Source organism: Solanum dulcamara, chromosome 2, assembly GCF_947179165.1.
Source record: "Solanum dulcamara chromosome 2, daSolDulc1.2, whole genome shotgun sequence".
Taxonomy (NCBI): Eukaryota; Viridiplantae; Streptophyta; class Magnoliopsida; order Solanales; family Solanaceae; genus Solanum; species Solanum dulcamara.
In genome coordinates this window covers 10,298,084-10,312,662 of record NC_077238.1, presented here as the reverse complement: position 1 = coordinate 10,312,662, position 14,579 = coordinate 10,298,084, and positions in this window count along the sequence as shown.

The following is a 14,579-nucleotide window of genomic DNA, read 5'->3' as shown; positions in this document are numbered from 1 at the left end:
ACTCCACCTCATACAATAAAGAGAGTCTAACCACCACTCTGTAGAACTTCTCTTTAAGTTTAGATGATACCTTCTTATCACACAAACCTCCATTTCATCCAAGCCGCCCCAATTTTATGTGTTACATTATTGTCGATGTCCCCCATTACTAGAAAAACTTAGATAACATGGAGATTTCTTGGTGATTTTAAAGAAAAAATCGCACGTATATAAGTTTTCTGTTGTAACGACTCATTAGGTCGTTTTGAGTACTAGAAACTTTTATTTCATAAAAGACTCATCCCGTAAATTTGTAGTGGATATTTTGGACTTTTCGATAACTTCGGTTAATTAGTTAAGGGGTAAATTTAAATAACTAATTTAATTAATGGGCTAAATTGATATATTATCCAATACTCTATACCACTTATCCCATATTTATTAAAATAAAGTGGAATAGGGTTTAATATTTTAATTGTCCACTACTATGCAAAACTGAAACGAGAACATACCTGCGGACGACGAAAGCATCCCAAACTGCTTCAGTTAACCACCGAAATCCCTGTAATGTTATAAGGTTATATTAGTATATTGTATTGTTGAGTTAAGGGAAAAGAAATGAAAATTTCAAGAAATTTTAGGTGATAAATTGGTCAGTGTTCGTTTTTGATTTTAGGAAGGGGACAAGTTTTAGTTTTCCTTATTAGGAATAATTGAGGCAATGATTAAGTTATTGGAATTGACATATATACAATATAAGATAGGTATTGGTTCTACGAATTCCCTCTTGCTGCGTTATTAAGTCATAGTTAATTTTGGTTTTAACTTATTCTATTAATTATCATATTATGATTCAAGTTTTGATATGTTGAGATAAGTAATAGTTATATTGTATTATATAAATGCTATTAGTGTTATATTATTTGAAGGAATTGAGACTTAACCCTTACTTAAGATTTAAGAATATGCGACTTGAGGTATTAGTTGGTATTAAAATTTAGGAATTTGATTGTAGATTTGGATGTGTTATTGAGTCTAGGTTAAACATATATATAATATTGGTGTCTACGGATTCGTTTGCTTACGAATATTGTATATTTGATAGATTGGAAACGTGAGGCATCGAAGAAAGGAAAATCACCGGTGAATTAGCTTGTTTGACTTCGGTTCTTCGGTTGAGGTAGGTTATGATTTTATTCTATATCATAGATAGACTCTTAATAGCGATTGATAGACACTGAGTAATGTGTAAAGTTTACTATGCATTTAATTATTGTGGTTTGAATGGTCGGTATGTTGTTGTGATTGGTCTGAAATCCCAAGATCGTGAAATCCATAATCTTGAACTTGCCCTATCAAAAATGGTGCCTTGAATAAAAAGGCTTGATGAAATATTGTTAATGAAGTGGAATGTAATAATAAAGAATGATAAATTAATTATATTTGAATCGGGTATCACATTCAGACACGGTATATTTGGATCGATTGTCACGTTCCGGCACGGTATATTTGGATCGGGTGTCACATTTCGGCACGGTATATTTGGATCGGGTGTCACGTTCCGGCACGATAATATTAAAGGAAAACAACTTAAAATGACTTAATGTTACCCAATCTCCAATAACTCACTTCCCAAAAAAGCATGATGTGGAGGCCTGAATCCTCATGTGTGATCTTGATATTGTTTTCTGGTTATGCAATTGTTCATTGCGTTGTCACTTGGTCTTGATCTTGTTGGTTGCCACCTGTTTAAGTGTTATGGTTGATTTCCCTCTATTACTTTATGCATATTGATTTCTATTTTGAGTCGGCCGATGATATCTACTAAGTACATGTTGTCTTGTACTGATCCCTACTTGTATCTTTCTATGTTTTATTTTGTGGAGTGCAGGGAGTGTTCCATCGACTTCGCATCGACCTCACCTCTAGTCAGTCTCCATTTCATCAGATTGCAGAGTGAGCTATCCTTCTAGCTCGTGATGGATTCTCTCGATCATGGCATAATGTCCTTAGTTTTTAGACACATTATGTTATTTATTTATTCAGATGTTTGATATTTCCAGACTTAGTTTTAGAATTTAGATGTCCTTTAGGTGATGACTTTCAAGTTTTGGGAAACGTTACGTAATAGATTTTAGTGGCTTTTGTTATGTCTTACTTTAATAAGGTTTGAGCTTCCGCATTATTATCGTGGTTTATAAGTTGAATCGTTAATGTAAGTTGAGGTTTGTATCATTGGTTCTCCCACCTAGGAGGTTAAGTGTGGGTGCCACTCATTGCCCATTTTGAATCGTGACACCTGCGGATTTTTTGCCACACAAAATTCATTGAAAAAAAGCTCGTGAGTAATTATTTACAAAAAATATTAATAGTTCACGCAAAAAAATGGCCAAAAGATCGTGAAAAATGAAATTCCTTTGCGGATCCTTACCTTAGCTATAGCTTGTTCCATAGTTGCTCCTTATAACCCCAAATTCTTATTGTTTTTGTTCGATGTGGCACAAGGAGCAACCACATGATTCTCTCCCATGACCCATCTATTAAATCAAAGATGTGAAAATATTCATTTGTTATAATTTTCTTTGTTTATTTTTATTTATCTACTATTCTAAATATATTTTTTCATTTTTATTTGACAATTTTAGAATTGCAAGAGATTTATATATATATATATATATATATATTATCATTGACATTAATTATTTATTTTTTAAAATCTAAAACTAAACATCAATTAATATAGATATTGTAATAAATTACTCATATCCATCATTATTTTAACAGGCATGCAAAGTTTAAAATGAACAAGTAAAGTGAACGAAAAGAGTATATAGTTTTTGGGGTTAATTACTCTAAACTCTCCTATAACTAAACTCTCCTATAATTTGATTTAATTTTGAATACACCTGATGTATTTTAAAATTTAAAACTAACCTCAAATATTTTGAATTACGCTTATATCTCATGTGAGGTATATACGCAATTAAGTATATTAAAATAGGTATATTATTATTATTATTATTGTATTTATGAAATTAGAAAAAAAAGATAAATAATTTCGTTGGAGATCTTTATTCATGTCTTTCATCAAAAAAGAGTATTTTTTGTTGTTGAAAATACATGTCTTTTCCAATTCTTAAAGAAGAAAATATTTGGAAAAAGATAGAGTATATCCGGATCTTACTATCTTGAGAGATAGAGAAACTATTTTTGATAAACCTTCGGCTCAAGAAAAAAATTATGTTATATAAAATATTATGATTAAATTAAAAAATAAGTTATATGTTTAAAGTTCAAAAAAATTATCTCGTTGGTATATCTTATTAAGTATTTTGTGGTACATATTAAATATTATAATTTTGGTAACAGATATACCTCGAATCTTTTCAAAATTATTGCTTAAATCACAATAACAGAATTTATAGGTAAATTTATTAACCTGAAAATTCCTAGGTATATGCTACTATGCTGGTACAAATGATTATGAAAAATTTTAAAATTTCTACTTATGTACGTTCGAATCTGCGAACTCATTTTTTTTCATCCTTCTATTTCATTTTCTTTTAGTATATTTAGTTATTTATTTGTGTTTCCACTTTAAATTTGTATATACCAAACTTCAAGGTAATTCCCAATATATTATATCCCCAAGTAAATTCTCATAGTAAATTCTCATGAACTAATGACTAAGGTTGCATATTCGGTTCGGTTTTAAAGTTAATTTATCGGTTCGATTTATTGATTATCGGTTTGTGGACATGCTAAATTGTTAAAAAATTATTAAGATATTAACTTATCGGTTATCTGTTTATCAGTTATTGAGTGTTATCGGTTTGGTTATCAGTTTAACCGTTAAAATTTGACACACAAAAAAAAATATTGAAAATTACTTAGAAACAAGGTGACAACCAAATGAACCATGCTTATTAGTTGATAGATTGCATTTTGCGATCAAAAGCAAATACTGACACATTGTAGTATAATCGAGAATTTGTGATAGCTAGAAATAAAAATAAGTCAAAGACTTTATATACTGAATGGTATAAATATAATTTATTAATTTACTATCGGTTATCGATTAACCTGTTAAGAAAAAACCTCAAACCGTTAAGAACCGATAATCCGATAATAAAAAAATCAAAATTGTTATCGAAACCGCAAAACCAATAACTCATTACCAATAAATCAATAACCTTTTTTCAATTCGATTATTAATTTCGGTTCGATTTTGAACAACCCTAAACTAATCCACAAATTCTTATATATCAAACCCCAAGGTACATTCACAGATATGTCTATCCACAAGTAAATTCCCATTAAATAATCTTCAAGTAAATATCTAAATTGGAAGTAAATCTCCATGTACGTATATCCCCAAGTAAATTTTCATCAAATAACTTTCAAGTAGATTCGCATATATTTAAAACACGGATAAATTTGCATGTACGCATATCCCTTATTAATTCCCATCAAATAATCCCCACGTAAATTCATATATATCAAATTCCCAGATAAATTCCCACATACTATGTATATCCCCAAGTAAATTTCCATTCAAATAATTTCCAGGAATATCCCTAAGTATGTTTTCATGCGGATTTTTCTTCAAATACTCAAAATAATTTTCTTTCTCGATTTTCTTGTCGTTATACCTAGGAATTTACATGCAAATATATTACTTACAGTGGCGGAACCAGGATTTTCATTGAGGGGGTTCAAAAAAATAAGTAAACACGCTAATAGTATCTACAAATAAGCAGATCGGATCGGGTCATATATGAACGAGTCGAATCAAATATAAGCAACTAGATAAAATTCAACTTTAGCTCAACACTAACAATAAAATAGAGAAAGTACGCGTTTGACATAATATTAAAATCAATATGAGAAAATGTATTTTTAAAATTTTAATTATGGGTTCTGTCGCCGTCATTATTGTATAAATACATTATTCAATTTTTGAAACTAAATAAGGAACACAAAAGATTATACTATCCAAAAAAATATATTAAAATAAGAGAAATAATTAAATGAAAGTTTAATAATGAGGATTTTCTTAATTCTTGATTTGTACGTTAAAGGCATATTTTTTCTTAAGTTGTGGTCACTAATCTGTAGTAGAAGGATAAGAGAATACTTCCAAAATCCAATCCTATTTATTTAATCTTACTTATAATCATATTATTCCTTAATCAAATAAAAATTAAATGTTTGACTTAAAATGAGTATGAGAGAATTTTTTAAAAAATTTTAAATATGAAAACTCAAAAAAAGTTATAACTTTTACTTAATTTTATAAAAATAGAATTTTTTTTATTGTAAAGTGTAATTCATTTTATGTTGTGCTCTAAAATATTAATGTAAAATAATTAAACACATATAATATAGTTTAATATTACAATATTGGGGTTGGACGTTTCATTTATTAAGCAAATAAAAATTAAAATTGGCTGAAACTAAAATATGAAAAAAAAAATGTTGCTACCCGGGCTCGAACCCGCAGACTTAGCTTCAGAATTTGCAATTTCAAGAACCCCTTTACCGCTGAACCAAGTCTTTGACTTGTGTTCAGGGGGTTCATTATTAAATATATACTCATAAACCAACAAATTGATTCTATATATACAGTGTAATTTTTCGACGAAGGGGGTTCGGATGAACCCCCTAGGCTGCATGTAGGTCCACCCCTGATTACTTACACATAATTTTGCGGATAAATTTTTTGCACATAATTTCGATACGTACTTTACCTGCAGAATTTCTTGGTGTAAAGTGGAAACCAATCCGCATGTAAAAATTATCAATCACTGAATTTTTAGTATTTTCGCATGAAAATTTGTAGGTAATATTTGCGAAAAAAAGTCTTAAGTAAAATTTTCTGGCAATTAACACTTTTCTAGTAGTGCCCACTGTTCTGGAATACAGATCCAATATACTTAAAACTTTACCTCTTGGAAATAGTTTGTGTGGCAAGCCCTACTTCCACTTCCGCTTCAATCAATGCGACACTGAATTTGCACTCCAAATATTCCATTTTGATCCTGCTCAATCTGAACCTTTTGGACTCTAGAGTTTGTCTCCAAACCTCGAACCTAGCATTAATTCTATCCGGTGTCTCATCAATCAGTATGTCACCTCAAATAACATATACCATAGAACCTCCTCCTGAATAACTGTGTCAACTCATCCATCACCAAAGCAAATAGGAAAGGGCTAAGAATTGATCCCTGAGGTAGGCCCATCTCAATTGGAAAGTGCTTCGAGTCTCCTCCACCATTCTAATCCGAGCCTTTGCTTCATCATACATGTCCTTTATCAACTGAATATACATCATTGGAACCCCCTTAGACTCCAAACACCTATAAAGAACATCCCTCGAGACTTTATGATAAGATAACACTATAACAAAAACTACTTTATAACGGCAATAAATATGCACATTACCGACATTAGCTAATTGTCATTAGATCCAATGTCTATTTAGGTTTTAGCAAAATTGACAAAGAGTGCTATAATGTAATTGTCAATAGTTATTGCGTCTAAAAAAACATACTTAATAACAATTAAGTTATTATCGTTAATTAATTGCCGCTGAAAATCATTTTAGATGTAATGTAACATGATAAGCTTTATAGCAATGTGCCATAATCATCATGATTTGGTAGCCAATTTATGGCCATCATCAAAATTTGTGACAAGGCAACTTTAGCTATTTTTATAACGATCAGAATCCATAAGCAAGTTTATGGCCAATTTCTGGCCGTGAATCTATCGTTATAAAAAAAATTAAATGAGATCAAAATTTAATTAATGGTATTAAAAGATCCTATTTGTGCAAATCACTTGTTTATCAGCTGCTATGCTTATAGCTTTCTCGTAATTTTCATGGCTTTTGTGTAAGCTTGACTATTGGGCCTAATCGGCACAAGATCAGCTCGAATGAGCTGAATCTAGCCGACCTTGATTCGGTCACGATTAGGCCTCAACTTAACTAGATCTTAATTTATTGAAATATTGAATTTCATTTTTAACTTTGTAAAATTTGAAAGAATTCTATTTCTTCTTAAAATCCTACGTAAAAATGACTATTACAATGCTGAATAACATTGATTTGTTTTGTTCAATATTGCATTTCCCGAACAACGTTGAAGTGTCTTTATTCACATTAAAGGACCATATAGTAGATCCACTACTTAGGGTGTTTTCGATACTAAAAGATTTTTTTTTTTTATCTTCTTAAGAGCCACGACCCCAACTTGCCGTGACTGGTACCCACAATACTTATTTCAGTGGGAGAACCATTTAACAGCCCAACAACAATAATCGCAATAGGTACACAAGCTAAAAGATGCGAAAGCAGGTTTAAATTAAAGATACACAAGCTTAAAGATGACTGGCACCCACAATACTTATTCCAGTGGTAGAACCATTTAACAGCCCAACAACAATAATCGCAATAGGTACACAAGTTTAAAGATGTGAAAGCAGGTTTAAATCAAAGATAAGTGTTGAGTTCCCATAAACTCAGAAAACTAACTAGTTAGAACCTCCATTGTGCGGAATTGACACCTCTAGGAACTGAAAGTCGTCATACCAAAACTCTAAACTAACAAGTCTAGAACAAGAGTACAACTCCAAATAGAAACCTTGTTTGAATACCTATGTCCTAGAAAAGAAAAGGACTAGAATAACGATAGAGTCCAAGCAGCCTGAGGGAAGGCAGAGTTTTAGGCGGCAAGAGACTTTAGGGCTTGTTGGAGCTTCTGAGCGAAGGACTAGAATAACGATAGAGTCCAAGCAGCCTGAAGGAACAGCTCACCCTTGAACTCGAAGACACAATCACTCCTCTAGACGAGGTCTCTCCGTAACCAGTTGAATATGCCCTGTACTCAACAAAAAGGCAAAGCAAGTGTAGTATCAGTACACAAAAGACAACGGTGTACTGGTAGGATCATGCGGTTAGCCAGTAAGCGAATCATAGACAAGTAAATCCAAAGCAATAGGCATATACATATATAGAAAACAACATCTCAATATCACAATTCAATGTCTTTCACATGCTATCATTTCACACAAGGGTACTCTCAAGGGACCTACAAATAATTAACTTGGTGTCGGAATGTGACACCCGATCCAAGTATATGTTGGAACGTGACACCAATTCCAAATACGTGTTGGAACGTGACACCCGATCTAAATTATGTGTCAAAACGTGACACCTAATCCCAAGATATCACAATTACACGAATATTTAATGTTTACAATATTTATACCACCAAGAACAGGTTCATCACAATAACAGGCCAGCAAGTGATCATTTCACATATAATCTAGCATGTTTCCCTATTCATATACACATATGCATATCATGAAGCAATTTAACAAGTATATGAAACACATACGAGAAACTAGACTATCACTTACCTCAAATTGAAGCTTTCACAACCTTACAATGCAAAAGCCTTCCATTTTCGAGTTCGTTCATCTTGTTCTTGGTCTAGAAACATTAAATACATATCAAGGATCAATACAATGGCCTAACTATTCAGAAATATAACACAATTTCATTCTCTAGGCCAAACCCATGATCCTAACCTTACCCTAAGGCTATTTACCACCATAGATTTTCAGTTCAAACCCTCTCCCAATGATTATCACCCATACTCCTAGTTTCTAAGAATCAAAGTATGAATCTAGGGAGTAAAAACATTACCTTTAGCGTGAAAATCTGTGAAAAATCAATGAAAATCGCCCTAGGTCGCCTCTTGGGGTTTAGAAACTGATTGTTGCAGAAAAGATCGTTTCTGGTCTTTCTCACGATTTAAGTCGAGACTGTCCCGCTCTGACGGGATATGCGAAACAGTGAGCTCAGAGTTTTTGCTCCAAGCCCCCATTTCACAACACACCCATTTTCAAAGATGTACTAAAATATACCATTCACGCTAATTTCGATTTCGGGAGTTTTACTAGCCCGAATGCGATTCCGCGAAGCTGTAAATACTCTGCATCGTCTTGGCTATCAGCCTGTCCAATCAAATTATAAATTTGACCTCCCATCATTCACGTGGTCACCCTAGGTTTCACCTGATTCAAAATTCGTCCAGGTTTGGCTTAGGCTCAAATTTTCCAAAGTTACTACCTAAAGTTTTCTGGCTCGAAATCCTTCCCCATTGGCCTATCACTAACAACGAAAATAGGTCGTTACATAAGGAAAATAAATGGGGGTATATTTATCTTCGTGTGTTTGGTATGTAAGTCAAAAATATTATTTTAAATGTATTATATATATTCTAGACAAATACAATGGAAAAAGGTTGATCCAAAAATTTTGTTTTATGAGTTCAATTTTAGAAATTTTTAGCATTGAACTCATTATATATATTCTTAAAAATTTGGGTTCATACCTATTATTTATTACAATTTACATGAATCTTTTACACAAAATTGTACTCCATGTTAAAAGGACTTAGTTCAGATGAATTTGTTACCTTTGAACTGCATCCACCCTTGACTATGGGAGCTGCCTAGTGGGATGAGGTGTTTCGGAGGGTGGAGAAGAAACAATCAACATGAAACTTGTTTTTTTTACTTTCACTAAAAAAAAGTCACTTCCTTCATTTATAAATAACTTCTTTATTCTAGAAAAAAATATTTTGTCAAAAATTTGATCAATAAAACATGATAAAATGAAAAAAATACTCTATGGAAAATATACACACCCTGGGGTGTGTTTGGTAGGAAGGAAAATGTTTTCCACAAAAAAATATTTTATTTTATATTTTCTTGAAAAATAAAAAAAATCTTATTTAATTTTTAGTGTTTAATAAGTAATTAAAATATAATATTTCAAAAACATTTATATATAAGTCAGTAAAATGCTAGAGTAAGAACTGGGGTTCAGGGGTGGTGGAATGATAGTATTTGGGATGTTGAGTGAGTGGGAGAAACAATGAATTTGAAAGTTATTTATATAAAAATCATTTTTCTAATTTTTAAGTAATTTATTTTTTAAGAGAAAATATTTTTCAAATTAAACATAAAAAAATTCTGAAAAAATATTTTTCGCCCTGTATCAAACACACCCTAATAATTATGTATGATATTCTAACACGAAAAACGAATTAAAAGGGAAAAAGAAAACTGAAGAAAAGTCTTCAGTCGTGAAACCGTCGAAGATAGTTTCTAATTAAACTGTTCAATTATTATTTTCTTCAATCGTGAAATCATTGAAGATAATTTCTAATTAAACTGTTCAATTATTATTTTCTTTAGTCGTGAAATCGTCGAAGATAGTTTCTAATTAAACTGTTCAATTATTATTTTTTCTCCCAAAATTAAGGTGTTAAATTTATAAAGAAAAACAATAATTTGTTAGTTAATGGATGTCCATGATAAATTAATTAATCAGAAAGAGCCAATTTGAGTATGTAACCCCAATCACCAATTCATGTTGTGATTGTTAAAGGCACGTCTTTCCACACGTCTGACTTTCATTAAAAAAACAAATGTGTATTCACTACTTTACCCCAAAAATGAAATAATATGAAATCTTCTACGTATAAAAATTGGTTTTATACATACTCTCTTGAATTTGTTAATAAAATTTATTTAAATATTCAAATTATGATTTATTTTAATTAAACATTTAAAAATATGAAAAAGATTCTTACTAGATGCTTTCGATTTAAATTCTGATATTTTTTTATGTGTTATGAAGTGCACGTAAATAAGTTAATCACTTAAAATATAATCTTTTTTTTAATTATACATATGAGTCTTAGTACGCCATAAAACCTCAAGATTATTTCAATTGAATTCGGTGCATAAATTAAAGGAAAGAAACATATTTATAATAGTCAACTTAATTACCTAATACACTTGAAAATACACGTTAAAAGAAATTCAAAATTTGAATTTAAAGTGTCTAATCAGAATATGTTATCATGTATTCAGATGTCAATTGGAACAAGTTATAATTCAAGTGTCTAAATCAAATTTATTGATAAGTTTTTAAGTGATTTTATATGTATAAAGCCTTAAAAATTCATCCTTGCTGTTTCCATAGATGTATCAATAAATTTTCTGAAGAGTTTTTATAAGACATAAGGTTTAATTATCCAAGTTCTTTTTATGCCTTCCAAAATCCCATGGAAAAAAAAAGAAGAAGAAAGATAAACAAACTAATAGCTAAATATTAAGAAAACAAAGATGGGGTACTATTTGATTTAATTGTACTTATAATATCCCACATATATTATGAAATAAAAGTTTAATTTTTAATAGTTGATGACGACAATATATTTAATTATAGTTACACGTATTTAATTTAATCATTTTACCGAGTCTTTAATTTTTTTTTCGTTTGTCTGGTTTTACAGAGTCTGCTTAGTTTTTCTAATCAATATATTTTTGTTAATTTTCTAATCGTGGAAGCAATTAATTAATTAATACGGTATATATTTTAATTTTCCAAGTGTAGAGGTGCAACTGTGACATTTCCCCCAACTTTTTGTTTCACTGTGATAAAAATATATGCATAATTCATTATTATTTTTTTCTTAATACTTTTTGTGTTAACTTTTGCTTGTCATATTTTATGTTAGGAGAGTTAATTTGATTAATTTTCGAAGCTAAATTGAATTAAATAAATTTAAATTTAAATTTAGATGTTCGAAAATTATACGAAAATACTATAAGTTGTAATCTTTCTCTTTCTCTTATTAATATGACGAAAAATACATATCAAAATATTGGTCAAAGTTCTTATGTTTAACTCTCAAGAAACGAAATATGATAAAGTAAAAATTAACGCAAAAGTATATATTCCATTTTCCTATATATTGAGAAAACATCAATTGTAATTGACAATCTTCATTCTTCACCATCTGCTCTATGCTTTCTTTTCTTCTTTTTTTTTTTAAATTGTTCTCACGTTCTTAACAACCATCAACATCAAAAAAAAAATGGTTTTGAATAATTGTAATGTTCGAATCAGTTTATGTGCACCTCTATTAATATTTTCATGATATATATGTAATTTCCCACCAATAGATATCAGGTAAATATGTTAACCAAGGACATGAAAGATTAATGATCTAAGAAATCACCTAGTGCTTTTATCTTTATTAAATTTGAACCTGAAACTTCATGATTCTCAATTCATTTTATTAATCACTAAACCACACACTTGGTGCCATCAAAGCCGAGTCATTTAATTTAGACTTTGTCTAATTCTTCCAACTCAATAAGTTGTTTCATTAATTAAATACTAAGCACTTATTGGTGTCATTGTGCAAATGATCACGTACATGTCTAAATTAAAAACCAACTTAATTACTAGAAATTGTTGAAATGATCTCCACCATCCAGCTAATTGCTTTATTTTCACATACAAAAAAGAAATATATATATAAATAAATAAATAAAAAGTCGTACCACCTTAAAATCATATTGTATATAAGTGTAGTATTTGCAAAGAACAAACCAATCCATTTTAAACCTTAAAAAAAACATTCTTATTCTCAACAAAACAAGTTGAAGGCAACTTTTGAATCTTGAAAACAAAAAAAGAAGAAGCAATGGGTTTCAAAGTTTCAAGTGTTGCATTCAACTTCATTGCTTGTGTTATATTCATGGTGTCTTTTGTGGTAGCTCATGAGGGCCACCACCACCCTGCCCCCGCCCCCACCCCCGCCCCCGCCCCGGCTCCATCGGATTTCTCTAGTGCCATAATCACTTCATTCCCTTCAATGGTGGCTGGATTTTTTGGTTTGGTTATTTCTTTCCTTGTTATTAAGGAAAGGATTTAATGTTATATGTTTATTGTCTTTGTTCCTATGTTTTTGATTTATCATGTTACATTTGAGAATTTCTTGTACTTTGTTTTGTCTTTTTCTAATTGTTGTTTCATGTCAAGTTGTTTGTACTCTTTTCTCAATATTGTGGTGAAACTTATGAAATTGCGTCAAATAATATCATGTGTTGAGTTGAGTCATTAATATCTTTCCATGCTTATTGTCTTGAAAATGTATTATGATGTTAGGATTTGTGAGATCCTAATAATTTGGATTGCAATGATCTTTTATATATTATATATATCCCAACCCCCTCCGATTCGTCTGAATTTACACAATTACAGATTCATATAAAAAGCGAAAATGGTCAAAAATGTATTAATTTATTGAATTAAGTTCAAAAATACTATTCTTCCACTTATTAAATTAAAGATTCTCTCAATTTATCTTTTATTGATCGGATGAGACTTTACAAAAACCACGTACATGGCAATATTATATGATTGATCCAAGTTTAATGATATATGTATAAGAATTTTGCACTGTATATTTTAAAAGAAAAAAATAAAATAGAGAATTAAAAACATTAAAAATATTTGAAAACATTATAATGTTCTTAATGGCATTTATGTATTGATTATTGATTATCATATATATAATATAAAGAAAAGTGAAGACATACAAATATTAAACCAAAGGCACTTCCCTCCCAAATTCTTGACCACACAATATCATTAAATAGAAAGAGTTTAATTCAGATATTTGTATCGAAATATAGGTGTGAAATGCAACGGATGATATATTTTCTTTTAATGTACGGATTGAATAATTTAATTCACATTATATTAAATTTTGGATCAATTGCAATGTGACTTTTTATAAAGTGTCATCTAGTCAACAATTACTTTTAGTGTAACGATTCGTTAGGTCATTTTGGGAAATAGTCATCTTTTTTTCATAAAAGACTTCTTCTGTATATTTAAATTGAGAATTTTGGACCTTGCGATAAATACGATTAATTAGTTGAGGGGTGTTTTTTTAAATAATTAATTTAATTAATGAGCTAAATAATTAATTTAATTAAGATTCTATACCACTTTACCCATGTATTAGCACAAGTTAGTGGGTAATATCTCTACCACGCACACATCACCTGCGGTGAAAACGGTGATACAAGAGGAGCGAATTGGCGGCGGCAAAACAAAACAAAAAATTAATAAGAGAATTTCATCAGGTAAAAGCCTTAATCAGCTTATGTTTTGGTGTTTGTGAATATAAGTTGGGCAATCTTATCATTATTATATTATTGAGTGGTGAAGGAAAAAGGACAAGAGAATATATATTAATATTATAATACTATGTGAAAAGAGATTTGGTCAAATGCAGGTGTGATTAGTGTTGGTCTTTTAGACCAACTATGAGTGATAATTAATGGCCGCCAATGAATAGGTAAGGATTGGCATATATTGATTAGTGATTAAAAAGATAGGAAGGATCAATTGTGTGCTCGAGTTTAAGTTGTTGGTCGGATAACTTGACTATAAATTTTATTTATTTCTTCCTCTATTGGCTACCGTATATAAAATATTCAAGGGTTAATAATATTGGTATATATATAATTACTTGTTAAGTGTATAGTATTATATGAACACTATTAAGTTTATGTAAATTAGAGAGAGAGAGACTTAACTCTATGCTTGATATTTAAAAATTGATTATAGATTTGGATATGTTTTTGAGTCTAGGATAGACATATAGTAATATGGGTGTTGTTAGTTTCGAAATCTTATTGTGATTATCTATTTG